The following is a 19,365-nucleotide window of genomic DNA, read 5'->3' as shown; positions in this document are numbered from 1 at the left end:
TAGTGATAAGGAAAAAAGTCTGTATATGTTCAGAACAGTTTTTCCCCCAGAATATTTTGTATCTGAGTTTGGTTGAATCCCATGATGTGGAGTCTGCCTGTATGGAGGGCCGGCTATGTTTATTTTTTAAAGCTTTGGCATTTATCATAAAGAACTCTTCTTGAATACTTTATATATGTGTAAAAATAATACAAGTATTTACTACATTTATATGGTATTTACTATATATATATTACTATATATATACATACATATATCTATATCTACAAATTTTTTTGTGGTGTTGGGGATTAAACTCAGGCTCTTGGGCATGCTTCGTAAGCACTTTTCACTATGCTATATCCCCAACCTACAACTTTTGATTTATATCTTTTCTCAGATTGTCTGGATCAAATAACATATGCCAAAATTCCAATGTAGCGTGCACTTTCAAACTTTAATATTCTGCTAGGGCTAGTCAGTTGGTCTATACAGAAAGGATTCTCAAGTTGTGTGTCTATAAGGCAATGGGGACAGGATATCACTGAAGCAGCATGACTGTCTTTAGGGAAAGGTTTTAGTCCTAGTACTACATCCTGCTGTTTTAGCTGAGGAATAACACATTTTCTAGAGGTGCTTTGCTTTAGATTGCTGCCCCAGTCAGAGGTCAAATACTATGGTAACTACACTTTGAGTATATTGATTGAAGAAACAGAGCACTAACACATACACACAACAAATTTGTGCTTTGATTATATGACTGGATTCTGATGCTATACTTAAAGCTGAGTAGTCTGGTGTTATTTATATGTTCTTAGCATTTGGCAGTCAAAATGATGAAGCTATTGATAAGAATAAAAATGGATACATTTGTTTTTAATTGTCTGAATGTAACATCAAATGTAAAATTGTTTTTTGTGTATCTTAAATACAATATTTTATAACAAACTATATTTTATTATGGAATCTTTGGGTTTTTTTAACCTTCATTGAGCAAAATGTTTCTGCTAATGTTAATTAGCTAGTAACTGCTGTTTTCAGTGTGCTTAAATTATAGTATGTTGCTTGATTATATGTTATAAACTTAAGGTTACCCTAGGCTGTTAAACTCAATAGTTGTGTGTTAGCTTATTGCTAGGATTAGGTTTCTTGTAAATATGGGAGAAAAGGGGAAGATAAGAAATTTTTTTTACAAAGATATAAAAGTATTTTCCATTTTATTATGTTTTCTCATTAATCTGTTTGTTTCTGATTCTTGTTATGTGACTGAGAAGTGAAAAGTAAGTTTAGTTACTAGTCCAAAATGTTTCAAGAGCATGAAACATTAATCATCACTACTATCTAATAATTGATAGCAAACATTTATTAAGTGACTACAATGTTAGATAGGAAGCCCTAAAGTCTGGGTTAGTAAAATTGATAATATATTGATCCTTAAAAAGTTTACAGCCAAATGGAGAATTAAGACAGATGTTGAAATTCATTATAACTCAGAGTTAGTCAATAAGTGAATCTATCTTGTATCCTTAGAGCCATGTAATTCTAGGAAGTTTATAATAATATTGTTACCACCAGTAGAAATGTCTGTAAACCTTTTTGTTTATCTCTCACGAGCCTCCGTTTTATAGATAAATGAGCAAAAATATTTATAGATTCAATAATTGTTGCTAGTGAAGAGCTTTTGAATATTCTTAGGTTAACATTGAGTTCCCATAAATGAGCCTTTAGGCCAAATAAGATATATATTAAAATATCCAACATATGGACACGAAGTGTTGAATGGTAACTGAACTGAACTCAGATATTAACAAAGAATGCTCATGCCTAACTAGTTTGAGAAGTTCTATTTATTTAAACTTTGATGCATGGTACTAATAGTAATTTCTCATATTGTTGTCAAACTATAACCATAAAATTGCATTTTGAGAATTTTGGGAATTAGAGAATTTTATTAGTAAGCTTTTTCCCTCATTCATTCCCTTTGTTATATTTTACCAGTGGATATGACTAAAATAAACTACTTATGGTTAAAAATAAAAAAAAAATATACACACATGTGTATGTAATTTTCTGCTCATTATGCTTTTAAGCATTATTCATGGTTTAAATTTCTACTCACATTTACTTTTCTTTTTATATCTAAGACAGTTTTAATGTAAGGTATGTAGTTCAGATCATAAAGCAAACCAGTCTAAAGTAAGGCATAATGTTATGCCATTTTTCTTGCTATGGTTATTTCTTTCTGGTGGAAGTTGAATTTTTAAAACTAAGTATACTTAGAAGCAGAGTTTAATGTTGTCCTTATTGGAAAGAATTGTTAAATTGCTTATTTTTTCTTTTAAAACTAGTACTTAGTTTTCAGAAGTCAGGATTTTAGAGTGTATAAGATTTTTTTTTGGGGGGGGGGACTAGTTCTAGAACATTAATTTTGATGTCTTCTCATTTTGTGATTGGATATTTAAACCACACATAAAACTTAGATTAAAGATATTGAGCAGAATTTATACATATACTTGATTTGAAATGTACTTAGTCCATAGGCCTGTCCATATACAGACATTTTAAATTGGCACAATTTTTGAAGGAAAGAAAGTCTTTTTTTTTTCTGTTTGCTCATGAAATGATTAAATTTTTATCTTACTGTTCTAAAGGATTAAGGTTTTGGATTGGTATTTATTTATTTAGTGCATCTATGTGGAAAGAGGTGGATTCAGAAATTAAAACAGTGTTTATTCATTTAGTTCATTCTTAGAGTTTGTTTAGTTCTTCATAAGGAACTGTGTTTTGACCTTATTAGAAAATAGATTTTAAAAGTTTTGCATAGACTTCCAATATGCCACTAAATCCTATCTCAGTGCTGAAATAAATACTTATATTTGGCTAATACTTATAATAAATACTGAAAATTATTTAATGAAATTATTACATATAGTTGAACTTTCAAGGACAAAAGGGTTTGGATAAATAATAACCTACCTGCAATTTAATAATAATTTGAAGTCTACAGATTTTTTATGTGATTGAATCTATTATTTTAAAGATTGGAGAGTTAGTATATTTTGAAGTCATTAGAGAATTTGAGGAAAGTCAACAATTTTTTGTAAAAATTTTTTTTAAGATTATGTCTTTTCCTTTTAATTGCTGTTCATTTCCTGTGGAGTTGATATTAATTTTCTGATAGACTATGTTAGAGTGTACATGAAAAAAAATTAAGCAATCTGCACTTGATTTTATTAAACTGACAGACTTTATCAAAAGTCCACTGCCATTTACTTATGGTTTCTGGCTTTTGCAGCAGAGAATAATAGTGGTCTTAAATTGGATTTATGCTAACTTTTAAGAAACATATTTGCTCCAAGCAGTTTAAGAAGTGCAGAGATCTATGTCAATATTCGGAATTCATATTTTCCTTGAACAGAAGGTTGTGATAAAATGGTACATGGTGTGTTTTCATTGCCTGTTGAAAGACTTTCATGCAGTTAAAATAAGCATTTTGATGGTGGTTGAATTAAGAGTTTTTGTCAGTCTCTTCTCATCATGGATGATTAGACTAAAACGTCTGCTTGTCTTGACTTGAGATCACCACAGCTTCAGATAACATGCTTTGTGATTGAAGGTCGAAATATTTTGAATTCTAATAGGCTGCCAGATGAATTGCTTGAAATAGACTGTAAAATTTCAAGGCTTCCTTTTCCATCTGCTGTGAAAAGAACCATTGGGAATGGTTGAGCTTGATGATCATAGAATTACTGGATGGTGATTCTAAAACCCTCAAAGGGAAGTTGCTATGGAGATCTAGTTCCAAACTGTGAAATGATTCACCTTTGAAAGGCTGCAGGGTCTGAGAAGCTGAACACATCATTGTTCAGGTGGTCATTGGTTAGGAAATTGCTGGTGCCTGTGTAATCAGCACTCCTGTGGTAGTTAACGATCTAAAAAGGTTTGTTCTGAATGATGTGGGACAACAGCAATGTGCATAAGATGGCTTCTCTCAATCATGGTTTGCTCAGCCTGGTGCTTGTAAAAAATACAGTGAACTAAATAGCATAGAAATGAACTGCTTTATTGAGGAAATCTTTAGAAAAAAAATTCCATTGATGAGTTTGACATATAAATCAAGTGGTTCCTTTTGAAAAAATAAAGGTGTGCAGAAACTATGCTTTGTTTTCTTTGTTTTAAACTGTCACCCATACACGTTTGTGATACGAAGCTCTTTATCTAAGTCCTAGGCCTTACCACGGTGAAATGTTTAGCTTTTAATAGCCTAAGTACTTTGTCAAGAGCCTTTATACAAAACCATAGGATCACCTGAGGAGGAGCTTAGAAAAGCCCCAAATCTTTAAGAATGAGTTTAGGAAAGTCTCTAAATCTTTAGGAATACAATTAATTTTTATAGCTAATTATTTCCCACAATTTGTTTTTCATTATGCATATTTGTGACAATAATATTTTAAATTGATTTTTGTACTCTTTTTTAACTTAAATTTGAAAAATCAACTCTCATTTTATTTCTAGAAACTTGAAAGGATATCTTGAAATTCAGTTGGTGGTTAGTCATTGTAAACTGCAGTTTTACATGTTAAGATTCAAATTAGATGAAACTCAGTCTTAGTTTATTTCATAAGAGCCTATAATGTTGAGAGATTCAGTAATCAAGTATGAAATTTTATCAAAGATAATTTATATATGAAGTTTCTAATTATTGTGTTTTCTTCAAAAATAATTAAGGCATAATGTACTTATAACAGAAGCACACATTTCTTAGTGTTCACATATTTATTTATTTTATGTGGTGCTGAGGATTGAACCCAGTTCCTCACATGTGCAAGGCAAGCGCTCTACCACTGAGCCACAATTTCAGCCCTCTTAGTGTTCAATATGATGTGTACAGTCAGATATCCATTATTACAATCAAAATATGCAATTTTTCCATTGTCCTAAAATGCTTTCTCATATCCTTTTGCTGTTGATTCTCCCCCAATTATTATCCTCTAGCAACCACTGATACACTTTCTACCATGATAGTTTTATCATTTTCAGAATTTTACATAGTATCATATAGCATATAGTTTTTTGTGTTTGACTTTCCTTACCTGACATAATGTTTTTGAGGTTTGTCCATATTGTATGCATTAATACTTTGTTTCTACTTATGATGTTTCTACTTATGATGTGTAGCCTTTAATGGTATGGATATATCACTATTTGGTCATCTATTCTTGAGTTGATGGATATTTGAATTGTTTCCTGGTAGTGTTGTGAGCATTTGTGTGTGTTTGCATGGACGTATTTCTATTTCATTCTGGTAAAAACGTAGATGTGAGATTGTTGAAGCATAAGTGTGCTTAGCTTCAATTTTATGAGATACTGTTAACACTATTTTCCAAATTAGCTATAACATTTTGATTTCTTGCTAGCAATATTTGAGTTCCAGTTCCTCCACATTCTAACATGTTTTATATTGTCAGTCATGTAAACTTCATTTTTCAAGAATATTTCATTGTATCTTCAATTTCTGTTTACCAAGTAATTAGCAATAAGCATCTTTTCTTGTGCTTGTTTGCCAACTATATAGCTTGAGTGAAGTATCTGTTTAAATCTTTTTTTTTTTTTAAAGAGAGAGAGAGAGAATATTAATATTTATTTTTTTAGTTTTCGGCGGACACAACATCTTTGTATGTGGTGCTGAGGATCGAACCCGGGCCACACGCATGCCAGGCGAGGGCGCTACCGCTTGAGCCACATCCCCAGCCCCTGTTTAAATCTTATATCCATTTTCCCATGGATTGTTTTGTCTTATTTTGATCTGGAACAAGTTGTTTATATGCTCTGGATAAAAGTCCTTTATCAAATGTATGTTTGCAAAATTTTCACCTAGGTTGTGGCTTATCTTGTGTTTTCTTTATTGTGTCTTTCAAAAAACGAAAGTTTTCATTAGAATGTTCAGTTTATTATTTTTTTTGTCTGATCATTTATCCTTTTTATTATAGTTCAGTGATTTTAGCTATTACATTTAGGTCTATCATTTCTAGTTAATTTTACATATGGCACGAGGTGTGTGTATATCTGGTTATTCCAGAATTATTTGTTGGAAAGAATATCGTTTCTATGATTGAATTATCTTGGCACCTTGTTAAAGATCAGTTGACCATTTTGGGAAGTCAGGTGTTAGGTCCGTTTCTACACTCAGCTCTGTTCCATCGATCTATTTGTCTATTCTTCTGCCTTGTCTATTTTACATTTTCTTGATTATTATAGCTTTAATACTAAGTGTTGAAATCAGTATGCTATAGGTCTTCTGTCTCTGTCCTTGTTTTTTCAAGATTGTTTTAGCTTTTCTAGGATCATGAAGTTTCTGTATAAATTTTAAAATCAGCTTGTCATCTTATTTCTTTCCTCCCTTCTTCTTCCTTTCGTCAACCCTGTTTCCCTCCCTATTTGCTAGAATTTCACTGATTTTTGAGTTTGTGTTAAAACTAGTAATGGGGACTGCCAATCAGTAAATATGGTAAATTTTGGATTGGGGATATAGCTCAGCTGGTAGAGTACTTGCCTGGCATGGAAAAGACCCTGGGTTCAATCTCTAGCGTGCGCTCTCGCACGCGCGCGCACACACACACACACACACACACGCAAATTTCTTAATTTATTTGGGTCTTTTCCTCTGTTACCTGTAGGTAACAGAGTACAAGTAATGTACATATTTTTTTAATTTATCTCAAAGCATTTCACATTTTTCTATTATAAATGATATCACATGTTGTTTATAGATTCCCTCCAATCAGATTGAAGTATTTTTTTCCTAGTTTGCTGAGCAGTTTTATCCTGAATGAGAGTAAAATTTTGTCATGCATTTCTTTCATCTATTAAAATAGCCATATGGGGGCTGGGGTTGTGGCTCAGTGGTAGAGTGCTTCCCAACACACATGAGGCATTGGGTTCGATCCTCAGCACCACATAAAAATAAAATAAAGGCACTGTGTCCACCTACAACTAAAAAATATATATTAAAAAAGTAGTCATGTGGTTTTCCTTTTTTCATTGTATTAGTATGGTGAATTACATAGACTGAATTTGGGGTAATAAATCATATTCTCAAGATGAACTCACTGTCATGGTGAATGTTATACGTAATTATGCATAATTTGGAATTTGATTTAAAGGATTTTGCATCTATTTTAAGGAGGGATTATCAGTTCTATGATTTTCTTTTCTTGTGATATTTGATTTGACACTAGACCAATATTGGTCTTAAAAAATCAATTATAAATACTTATTTCCTCCTCCATTTTTCTGAAAGAATTTGTGAAATATTGGTACTATTTCTGCCCTAATTGATAGAATTTATCAGTGAAACCATCTGGGCCTGGAGAGAAATAAAGTTTTTGTTTCAAATTCCATTTCTTGAATCAATATAGGACTATTCATATTTTCTATTTCTTCTTGGTTCAGTTTTGTTAATTTGTTTCTAGTATTTTGATTGAGGTTTTCAAATTTATTGGCATAAACATTATTGTGATGTTTTATGACTTAGGATCTATAATCATGCACCCTCTTCCTTTCTTGATATTGGAGTGAAATGTAATTTTTAAAAATCTTGATCTGGATGTTTATTAATTTTATTGTTCTTTTTAAAGAAACATTGGTTTAGCTGATTTTTCTTTGTTCATTTTCCATTTCATCATATTCTTTACGTACCTTTATTGTTTTCTACTTTTTTGCCCCCTCACTCCATTCCTCTTTCCCTTTCTCTCTTTCTCTCAGTCCCCCCCCCCCCCCCCCGCTTACACACAAACACTTATTTTATTGGTTTTTGGTTCTTTTTGTTTTTGTTTATTTGCTTTTCATTTTTTTGAGACAGGGTCTCCTTCTGTTGTCCAGGCTGGCCTTGAACTGGGTGCAAGTAATCCTCCTGCCTTGGCCTTCTGAGTAGTTAGTATTACAGCTTCATGCTACCATACCAGCTGTTGACCTGTATAGTTTCAATTTTCTTCTTCTAATTCCTTACAAAGAACACTCAGATTATTGATTTTTTTTAGTTTCTTGCTTGTATAATTAAAGTTGCAAACTTTTCTCTGAGCACTGCTTTAGCTGCGCCTCATATATTTTGATGTTATATTTCACTATTATTTAAGATATTTTCCTTGCAACTTATTTGATCCATTGATTCTTTTTTTTTCTTTTTTAGTTGATTTTATTTTTTTTTAATTACACGACAGCGGAATGCATTACAATTCTTATTACACATATAGAGCACAATTTTTCATATCTTTGTATATAAAGTATGTTCACTCCAATTCATGTCTTTATAAATGTACTTTTTTTTGCATTACAATTCTTATTACACATATATACCACAATTTTTCATATCTCTGTTTGTATATAAAGTATGTTGACACCCAATTCATGTCTTTATACATGTACTTTGGATAATGATGTCCATCACATTCCACCATCCTTGCTAATCCCCTGCCCCCTCCCTTTACCTCCCACCCCACTTCCCTCTAGAATTCATCTATTCCTCCCATGCTCCCCGTCCTTACCAAACTATGAGTCAGCCTCATATCAGAGAAAACATTTGGCATTTGTTTTTTGGGGGGATTGGCTAACTTCTGATCCATTGATTCTTAAGAAGTATGTGTATTTCCAATTATTTGGTGGTTTCCTACTATTCTTCCTGATTTCTAATCTAATTCCTTTGTAGTCAGGGACCATCTTCTGTGTGACTTAAGTATTTTAAAACTTATTGAAACTTGGTATTTGGTTCAGTGTGAGATAGATGAACTGTGCTCTTGGAAAGAATGTTTTCTTTTATTGGATGTAATGCTCTTTAAATATTTCAGTCAAGATGATTCGTATCTTTCATGTCTTTACTTTTTTTTGTAAACTGTTTTTATCAATTTAGTAGAGTAGTGTTAAAAATGTCCAACTCTGTAAAATTGTCCATTTCATCTTTAATTCCTTCAATTTTGGCTTCCTATATTTTGAAACTATTGTTAGGCACATATATATTGTGTGTGTATTTTGCCTTGTGCATCTGTTATGCCTTCCTGATGAATTTACAGTAATCTCTCTTTATCTTTGGAGGATAGTGTTCCTCAAACTCCATGGATGCCTGAAACTGCACATATACCAAACCCTATATCTATGTTTTTTCCTAAGTCAAGAATTTCATCTTTACACTTAAAGGAAACACTTAAGGGCTTTTCTTTTCTTTTCTTTTTTTGTGAGAGAGAGAGAGAGAGAGAATTTTAGTATTTATTTATTTATTTTTTTAGTTTTCAGCGGACAAAACATCTTTGTTTGTATGTGGTGCTGAGGATCGAACCCAGGCCGCCCGCATACCAGGCGAGTGCGCTACCGCTTAAGCCACATCTCCAGCCCCGACTTAAGGGCTTTTCTTTGGTATATGGGAATTGCCAGCATAACTGTACTTTGCGTTTTAGGGCCATTATTAAGTAAATAAGATTACTTGAATTACAAGCACTGCAATAGTGTGACAATTGAACTGCTAAGTGAGTAATGGGGAGATACCATATCCAGCTTGGATATGCTGGACAGAGATATGATTTATGTCCCATGTGGGACAGCACAAGATTTCTTCATACTACCCAGAAGGATGCACAATTTATTTTTAATTTTTAATTTTTTTTGTAGTTGTAGATGGATAGAATGCCTTTATTTTATTTATTTTTATGTGGTGCTGAGGATCAAACCCAGTGCCTCATGCATGCTAGGCAGGCACTCTACCAATGAGCTACAGTCCCAGCCAAAGGATGTACAGCTTAAAACTTACGAATTCCTGAGCCGGGGCTGTAGCTCAGTGGAAAAGTGCTTGCCTCACATGTGTGAGGCACTGGGTTTGATCCTCAGCACCACATAAAAATATTTTTTAGTAATGTTAAAAACCAACGAATACATAGATACTGTGTGTTCCATCTACAACTAAAATATTTTTTTAAAAAAGAATTGTTTATTTCTGGCATTTTCCATTTAATAATTTCAGACTATGCATGAATTAAAACCATAGAAAGTGAAATTACAGAGGAGGACTGACAACTCTGCTTTTTCTCATGAAATATCTACTTTTGGCATTACTTTTTATTTTGAAAACTTTTTTATCTGATACTAATTTAACTGCTATAGCTATCTTACGTTTATTGTTTTCCATTCATTTACTTTTCAGTCTATCCATGTCTGTATTTAAAGTCTGTTTCTATATACAGTTTATGGTTGTGTCCTTTTTTATTATTCATTCAGATAGTACCCTTAAAGTGCTTAAGCCATTGTCTTTTTTTTTTTTTTTTTTTAAACAATCCTAGGAATTGAACCCAGGGTTGTCTGCATGCTAGATTAGGGCTGTACACAGAGCTACAACCCCGCCTCCCCAGCCCTAGTCCATTGTCTAATGGTCTTACTCATAGGTTTGCATTTGTGTTTTTCTTTGTGTTCTATTTGTTGCTTCCATGGTTTGTCTCCTTTCTTTCTCTGTAGGTTTTGATTATATGAATATTTCTTAAAATTTTAGTACTGATTTTATTTAACTACTCCACCATTTTTTAGTGGTTGTTCTAGTGATTATAATATACATCCTAAACTTTTCACAGTTTGTGTACAGATGTCCTTAATTTTTTAACAGTTTACATACAGTGTTTAATATATCACTTCATGTAAAATACAGAAAACTTGCAAGCCTGTTTTCCCTTTCTGTCCCTTTATGCTGTAGTTGTGGTATGTCATATGTATATTATAAACCCTACATTATTTCAAAATTGAGATAAAATGTACATTTTAGTGATATTTGGTACATCCCATAAACAACTTCTGCTTTAAACACATATTTGTATTATTAAGAAATAAGGAGAAAAATGAAAAACCCACAAGTAGTCATTTTCCTTTACTGAGATAGTTGCCATTTCTTATGCTGTTCATCCTTCCTTTGGATCTGAGTTTCTATTAACACTGTCCTTAAATTTGAAGACCTTTCTTTAAGCATTAATTATAATGCAAGGCTGTTTGTGATGATTTCTCTCACTTTTCTTTCATCTGAAAATGTGTTTATTTTAGATTCATTCTTAACAGTATTTTTGCTGACTATAAAATTCTTTGTGACAGTTTTGTTATCTTTCTTTCTGTACTTAAAAATGTCGTTGCACTCTCTTTTGGTCTTTTTTACTTTCTGATGAGAAGTCAACTACTAATTGAGACATTTTTCTCTTGCTGCTTTCAAGATTTTCTCTTTATCTTTGATATTTGTGATGAGATGCCATTGCTCTTCTGTGTCAGCCATTAGATGTGTCTTAGCATGGTCTTGAGTTTATTTTCCTTGGTGGTCATCAAACTTCTGTCTTTTAGTAAATTGGGAAATTTTTTCTCATTAATTTATCAATTTTTTTCCTGCCCCGTCTCTTTCCCCTCTTCTTCTAGGACTCCAATTATGTGCATTTTGGACCATTTCATGTAATAGGTCCTTGAGGCTCTATTCATTTTTGTTCAATCTTATCTCTCTTTGTTTTCAGACTATGTAGTTTCTAATGATTTGTCTTCTAGTTAACATCCTCTCTTGATAGTCATCTCAATTTGGCTGTTATGTCCATTTAGGGTTTTTTCCCCCCCTTAAAGATCTTTTGTTTATTTCTCCTCCCTTCTCCTTTTCTTTCCTTATTTCTATTTCTCTGCTAGAAATGCCTATATTTTTGTTAATTGTGTGCATAATTTATATATAGGAGAGAGTTTTAATTGGCACTTAAATATTTTGTTTTCAGCTACTTTCAACATCTGGGTCCTTTCAAGTTTAGTCTCACATGTTATCTTTTAACAACGTGCTTGGTCTTCCTTAGGTAAATTTGGATTGCATCTTGAGCATTATTAATGTTAAGTTATGATGATTCTGGATTCCACTGTTTTTCTCTGATATGTGTTGTTTCCTTTTTATTAGTAGGCAATTGGATTTGAAATACTAACTCTATTTCTTTTCTTTTTTTAAAAAATTATTTCTTACATACATGACAATAGTGGAATGCATTACATTCATAATTATCCATTCACCCTAACTCCATTTCTTAAGTGGCTGTTTCACTCAGATATTTTTCCTATTGCTGGTCTGCTTTGAGGTCTGCCCTGACTACGTGTGGTTCTGATATCAGTCAGAGAGGGGAGAAAACTGACTTTGGGAATTTCCTCTATGTTTTGTTTTTGTTTTTTCCCACCCTTTCTCTTCCCTTTGGATTGTTTCATACCATAGTTTCCCTGGCTTTTATTTTCTGGTTCCCCGGGCTAGAAAGACTATAGTTTATCTGCTTCTTGAGCTGTTGAGCTGCCAATACTTGGCCCCTGTTTAGTTTTGCAGATTTCTTATAACTCTTCCTCTCAACTTCCCTGATTCCCTTTGTTCTCCAAGACCTTGGGAGTAACTGCTTTTTATAACTTGTCCATGTTTTATAATGTTTTTCATACCAGGGTGGGGAGTGGTAGTTTTCTAGTAGAATCTTACTATGTCATTACTTATGTGGAATTTTGGACTTCTTAGTAAGTCAAAACTGGAATACAGTTTATTCTTAACAGATTTATTCTTTAGTTCTAGGCAATGGGTTTTGAATCTTAAGATAAGAAAGGTATTTGACAATGAAATTCTTCACAGAACTGAAAAAAAAAAGTCCTAAAATTCATTTTGAAGAATAAAAGACCCAGAATAGCCAAAGCAATTTTAAACCAAAAAAGCAATGCTGATGGCATCATTATACCTAACTTCAAATTATACTACAGAGTTATAGGAACAAAAACTGCATGGTACTAACATAAAAATAGACACATAGACCAATGGTACAGAATAGAAGACATGGAGACAAACCTGTGTGGGATTGACATCTACAGTCATCTATCTGGTCCTTGACATCTTTTGAATAAATGGCACTGGGACAACTGGTTATCCATATGTAGAAGAATGAAACTAGACTCCTTATCTCTCTTCGAGTTGGCCCTACATAAAAGTCAACTCAAAATGAAACAGAGACCTCGGAATTAGGCCAGAAACTATGGAACTCCCAGAGGAAAACATAGGGTCAGCACTGCAGCATTTAGGCACAGGCAGCAACTTTCTCAGTAGGAACCCTAAAGCTCAGAAAATAATGCCAAGAGTTAATGCATGGGATAGTATCAAATTAAAAAGCTTCTGCACAGCAAAGGAAATTATTAGGAATGTGAAGAGAGAACCTAGAGAATGGGAAAAAATCTTACCCAGTTAATAAATGGGCAAATGAATTAAACAGACACTTCTCAAAAGAAGAAATACAAATGGCCAATAAATACATGAAAAAATGTTCAACATTATTAGCAATTAGAGAAATGCAGATCAAAACTACACTAAGATTTTATTTCACATCAGTCAGAATGGCAGTCATCAATAATACAAATAATAATAAATGCTGAAGAGGCTGTGGAGAAAAAGGAACACTTTTATACTGTTGTTGGGACTATAAATTAGTTATAACCACTATGGAAATAAGTAAGGAGGTTCCCCCCAAAACTAAGCATGGAACCAGATTATGACCCAGCTGTACCACTCCTCAGTATTTATCCTGAAGAATTAAAGTCACCTTTTACAGAGATACGTGCATACCCATGTTTATAGCATCACAATTTTCAATAGGCAAACTATGAAACTAGCCTAGGTATTCATCAACAGATGAATGAATGAAGAAAATGTGGTATATATACACAATGGAGTTTTTTTCAGCCATAAAGAAAAATGAAATGTCATTTGCAGGAAAATGGATGGTTAAGTGAAATAAGTCAAACTCAGAAAGTTAAGGTTCATGTGTTTTTTTTCATATTCCAAAGCTAGAGAGGAAAAAGAAAGTTTAGGGGTAGAGCTCCTGAAAATCAAAGGAATATGAGTAGAGGAAAAGTAACAAGGGGTAGGAGGTGCAGAGGGAAAGAGAAAGTGCTGGGAAGTGATACTGGCCAAATTATATTGTTAAATTGTGCACATGTATGAATAATTAATTCCATCAATACATAAACTATAATGCACCAATAAAAATGTGGAAAAAGAGGGAAGGCATTTGAAATTTAAATTCAACTTATTTCCAAAATATAACCATAATCATACAGTATTTTATCTATAGTATTAGTAATAATAGTCATATTTAAATTTTTATATAAGAAATTTTCATTGAATGATGGTTGATAATTATAAAGACTGAATTTCTAAAGATTCTCAATTTACTTGTGCTGGAGTGCTGTCTCTCATATACCCTTCGAGGTTGAATTAAAGAAGATATAGCCAGGCATAGTGGCACATATCTGTAATCCCAGCAACATAGGAGGATCAGAAGTTTGAGGCCAGACTCAGAAACTTAGTGAGGTCCTAACCAACTAAGTGAAATCCTGACTCAAAAAATAAAAAGGGTTTAGGGATATGACTCAGTGGTAAAGTACCCCTGAGGTTAAATCCCCAATACTAAAAATAAAATGAAAAGATATAAAAGATTCAATCTAATATGTTAGTGACTAAATTGTAACTAGATTGTATTTACTGATCTCTAATGGAGGAAGTTTTTGTTTTGTTTTGTTTTGTTTACTGGAGACCAACTAAATATTGTATTGTTTTCTAGGTTTTTTTTCCTGTTTTCATTTTATTCAAGATTTGTTTAGGGCTGGGGTTATGGCTCAGTGGTAGAGCGCTCTTCTAGCACATGTGGGCCACTGGGTTTGAACTTCAACACCACATAAATAAAGGTATTATGCCCATCTATAACTAAAAAATATTTTTTTAAAAAATTTGTTTAGATCATTGATTTTCTTTAACATGCATTAATCTTTATCTTGTATTACAGTTATTATGATACTACAAGTTGACTATCCCTTGTTGGAAGTGCCTTGGTACAATAAATGTTTCATATTTTGGATTTTTTAATATTTGCATGTACTTTACTGGTTAAGAATTATTAATTTCAAAAATCCAAAATCTGAAAGTCACTCAAAAGATTTCACAGTTCAAAATTTCAGATTAGAGATGCTGAACTTGTATTATAAGGAGGTCTTTTTTTCTTTCTGGAATGTTGAATTGTATTTTAAGAGACTCCTTCCTTCCTTCCCTCCCTCCTTCATTTTTCTTATTCTTCCTTTCCTTGTTTTTTTACAGTGTTGGGATCAAAACCAGGACCTGATATCTACTAGGCAGCAACTCTGTTGCTAAGCTCTATCCCCAAGCCCTTATAAGATTTTAAGTAAATTCTTAACTAAACAGAGTTATAGGAAAAGGAAGGAGAACTCGTAACATATTTTCCCATTAAAGAAGATTTAAGTTAATAGAATCTTAGCAGTAATTTTGGGCCATAAATTTGTAGTAGTGACTGGATATGGCAATAGTACAAGAAATACATTTTACTGTATGTTACTGTATGTTTGTGCCTTATTATTTTATAGATAATACTGGTGATTATCACCAACAGAAATTTTGTAGTAGTCTACATTATCATAACAGAATTTTGTGAATATTTAAAATTATATGGATGCCAATATTTGGCAAAATGAAAGAAGGTACTTTTGTAGTAGTAGCAATAGAAATGACTTTCTTCTTGGGGATCAGAACCCCATTGAAATAAATGCTAGCTAGATCTGTGGTATTTCCAAGGAATTCACATTGCTGCCAATCTTTAGTCATTGTTGAGTGTTCCTCATTCATGTTCCGATCATGTTTCCCAGGTATGTGAACCAGTATTACCACTCCCATAGTTGGGTTCCTAGAAGAGCTTCCCAGTTCTCTGTGTCTCATTGCTCGTACTGTTGGATGTTCTCAGTCTGTGTAGGAAACTGTTTCTCAGAGGCTTTGTTGTGTCTTTACCTATAGGAGGTAAATTTGTGTTCCACTTATAAATAATTAGCTTACTTTTAGTATGTAAGTTGAAATTCCCTAACTTAAGTCAAAAATAGAATGTTTATCAGGTAGATTAAAAAAACATATTAGGTATTGTCTCATCATAAGTATTAGGAGGTGATATTTAAGCTGTGAATGATAAGTCATTTGCAGACAATGAAAAGAAGAAGGCAATATCATTATCTTATAAATTGTGTTTCTTTTTCTCTGTTACTAAAATTATTTAGACAAGCTAATTTAATTTCTTTGTTAGATTGTACTCTTATATACAATAAAGGGTTAAAATTATAAACAAATCATTTTATGTTTAAGACATATAAAATTTGAGATGGAATTTGATCACATGAAAGTAAACAAGAATTTTCTTGGCATGGCTGGGTATGGTGGTGCACGCCTATAATCCTAGTGACTTAGGAGGCTGAAACAGAAGGATTGCAATTTTGAGTCCAGCCTCAGCAATTTATCAAGGCCCGAAGCAACCTAGGCAGACCCTTTCTCAAAATTTAAAATAAATAAATAGATAAAATATTGACATGAACTCTTCAGGAAAGGGGGAAAAAGGACCGATGTTTGTTCTTTCCCTACTTTGCGTCACAGATTTTACTACACTGTATTTTTTTTCCCCTAATACATATTATCTGCATTTGGAAGTGCAGAAATTTGAGGTCAGAAACAGTGTTGTGAGCTTTGTAACCTTGGGCAAGTTAATGGCAGGCTCATAATTTCTGAAGCAAGGACTGTTGGCTTGAACAAATACTCTTTCCATCACCCTTTCTACCAATTTGATGTATTTTCCTTTAACAGATTTGCTTAGTATCCTGAATTTACCTTAATACATTCTACCCTTGTTTTTGCCGTATCCTATTTTTAAATATAGGATAGTAGATACTCATTATTACAATGTTTTACCTGTGGTAGGAAACATAAGGTATGAGTTGTAATACTTCAGTTACCATAGAGCTCTAGTTCAAAATAGCCGAAAAGTAAAGGTCATCTATTGGCTTGCATTCCTAAGACAAGATACGTGATTTTAGGCAATGGTAATTCCCAGTCTCAAAATTGTCTCTAAGGACTTACTGTTTTATTTCTCTAGTTTCTGCCTTGATCAGCTTTATCCTATTGCTGGTTACTTTTATGATTCTAAAATGGCTTTTGGCATCTCACTATTGACATGGTTTTCAGTTCATATCTGCTAGGATAGAAAGAGTGATTTTGTCTCAGCCTTCCAGTTTTAAAAAATTGGGCCAGCTTAGGTCACATGTCCAATCCTTGGCTTGTCATTGTGGGCAAATAGAATAATCTAACCTGAAACCATTGAAATTTCTGAGAAGAAATTGGGGTACTCGAAGAGGCTATAATGTTGGGGAGTTAACAACAAATGTGTTACATATGAGTGCCAAACTTGAACATTTTGATTTGTAGGTCTGTTAATTTGGAGAGAGAAAAAGCCTACTAAAGTTTAAAAAAATTTTAGCAACGAATTTACTTTGTTTTTTCAAAATATTTATTTATTTATTTTATTAGTTTTAGGTGGGCACAATATCTTTATTTTATTTTTATGTGGTGCTGAGGATTGAACCCAGTGCCTCATTCATGCCAGGCAAGCACTCCACCACTGAGCCACAATCCCAGCCCTATACTTTGTTTTTTGACTGGAAAATATCTTAGTTCTTTGATTTGGTTAGTGCCAATTCTATGCTTGTTTTTATGGGAAAAAGATGTCAGAGTATAGATCCAAAATTTTGTTAAATACGGTATTTTTAAAGTTCTTTTTTTCTGTTTAAGAGTATTTATTTATTTGGTTAAGTATAATAGCTCTGTACTCCAAATAAGAGGGGAACCACCCTTTTTGTTAGCTTTCTAAGCAGTGACTCATACTTTTATTGAAAGATAATACAGATGTTTTTTATATTATTCATGTAATCCATCATCAAGTTCTGTTCCTTTTTTCTGGAAGTGCATCTCTTCTTTTTTTCTTCATTATATTTCCACCATCACTTAAATGACCTTAATAATAAATTATTATTGGAGTTTTGTTTCTGATCAGTGTGAATCACTATTCTCTTCTTCCTCCAGTTTCTTCGTTCAAGAGCCACAGTTCTCAATCATTTCTATATCCCATAGTAATTTTGTCCAAGGATTTGGGTTCTATACCACAGGGGGAGGGGAAAGTCTACTTTCTACAAAGTAGGAAATAATTATATGCATTTTGTTAAATTTTAACTTAATATTCTTTATTCTTTATGAGTATATATCATTGCTATGGTTTTAAAATACACACAAATGAAAATCTACCAGTAGCTGAATATTATAGTAAATACTGAGTTTTGTATTATGCTAACTATAAAACATAAAGATAATGAACACATAAGCACAAATTTATTAAGTAGGAAGCAGTACCTTCATAGCCTGGTATGAGGCAAAGGGAAAATCCTAGTATCTGGTGATATTGGTAATATTCCAGAGGACCACATTTTTGCCATATCACTCTCAATTTTGATATGGCTGTTGAGAAATTAGACGTATCACTGCTTGAGAGTAATTGCATTTGATTATATTACTGCCTCTTGTAAAATATTCATGCCTTCCTGAGAATTCCACTTTCTACCTGGTTATTCAAGATTTTTCATTTTTGTAAATATTAATATGTTTTCTGGCACACTTTTTTTATTTTCCTAAATTTTCCTCAGACAGGTTTATACTTTGTGTCTTACATGAACCTTATGATTTCACCCTTGTCTTTGCCTACCTCTGGCAAAGTTTTGTACCTTAAGGGTCATATTTTCTGTGAAACTTCTACCTTCATCCTCCTTTTCCTCTTTCTGTCTTATCTCTGAGATCAGGAGTCCTCTTTATGTGGATACCATTTCATGAGCTGTGGGTTAGTTACTTTAGTCTCCAACTAGACTATAAGCTCTTTGAAGGTATGGGCCATGTCATATAATTTTGTCTCCCTTCAGATACCTAAAATGGACTTTTTATGTAGCTGTCAATAAAAGAAGGCAAGATATTCATTTCATTGATGAAATGTTTTTCTTTCTCCTTTAAAGTAAGCTTGTCTAGATTATGATCTGGTAAAATTTTTATACTATGTTATTTGATTGCCTAAAAGAACGTGCAAGGTGGAAATGGATATGTCTTTTTTGTCTTTATCCAAATCTGTGAGTCAAGCAGTAAGATTTTAGATAAATGAAAATAAAGTTCCTAAATTTTGATGTTTTACATGTATTGCTAGGTCTCTGTATATACATATAAATCTAATTACTTGTAGATTTATATATGACATGCATAAATAACTGTATAGATATAATACTTATGTTTACATTGTTAATTTGCTTTTGTTATGATAACTTCAGTGTTATGTTCAGTCTTTATTATCCCTAGTGTTAATATTTTTATTCAGAATTAAAACTTACCAAAATAAGACATAATATTGTATTTATTATTTTTAATATAATTGGATGCATTCTTATAAGTAAAAATTTGTATGGAGGAAAGGAAATCTT

At 32.6% G+C, this 19,365-nt stretch overlaps 1 protein-coding gene across 1 annotated transcript in view; it reads left to right on the top strand.

Annotated features, from left to right (window-relative positions):
• The window catches only part of Ola1 (Obg like ATPase 1), a 149,598-nt gene that overhangs the window by 56,590 nt on the left and 73,643 nt on the right, over positions 1-19,365 (top strand). The gene's annotated exons all lie outside the window — the stretch shown is intronic.

This window comes from Marmota marmota, unplaced genomic scaffold (genome assembly GCF_001458135.2).
Source record: "Marmota marmota marmota unplaced genomic scaffold, marMar, whole genome shotgun sequence".
Taxonomy (NCBI): domain Eukaryota; kingdom Metazoa; phylum Chordata; class Mammalia; order Rodentia; family Sciuridae; genus Marmota; species Marmota marmota.
Note: the sequence above shows the minus strand (reverse complement) of the source record. Positions and strands in the feature narration are given on the sequence as shown.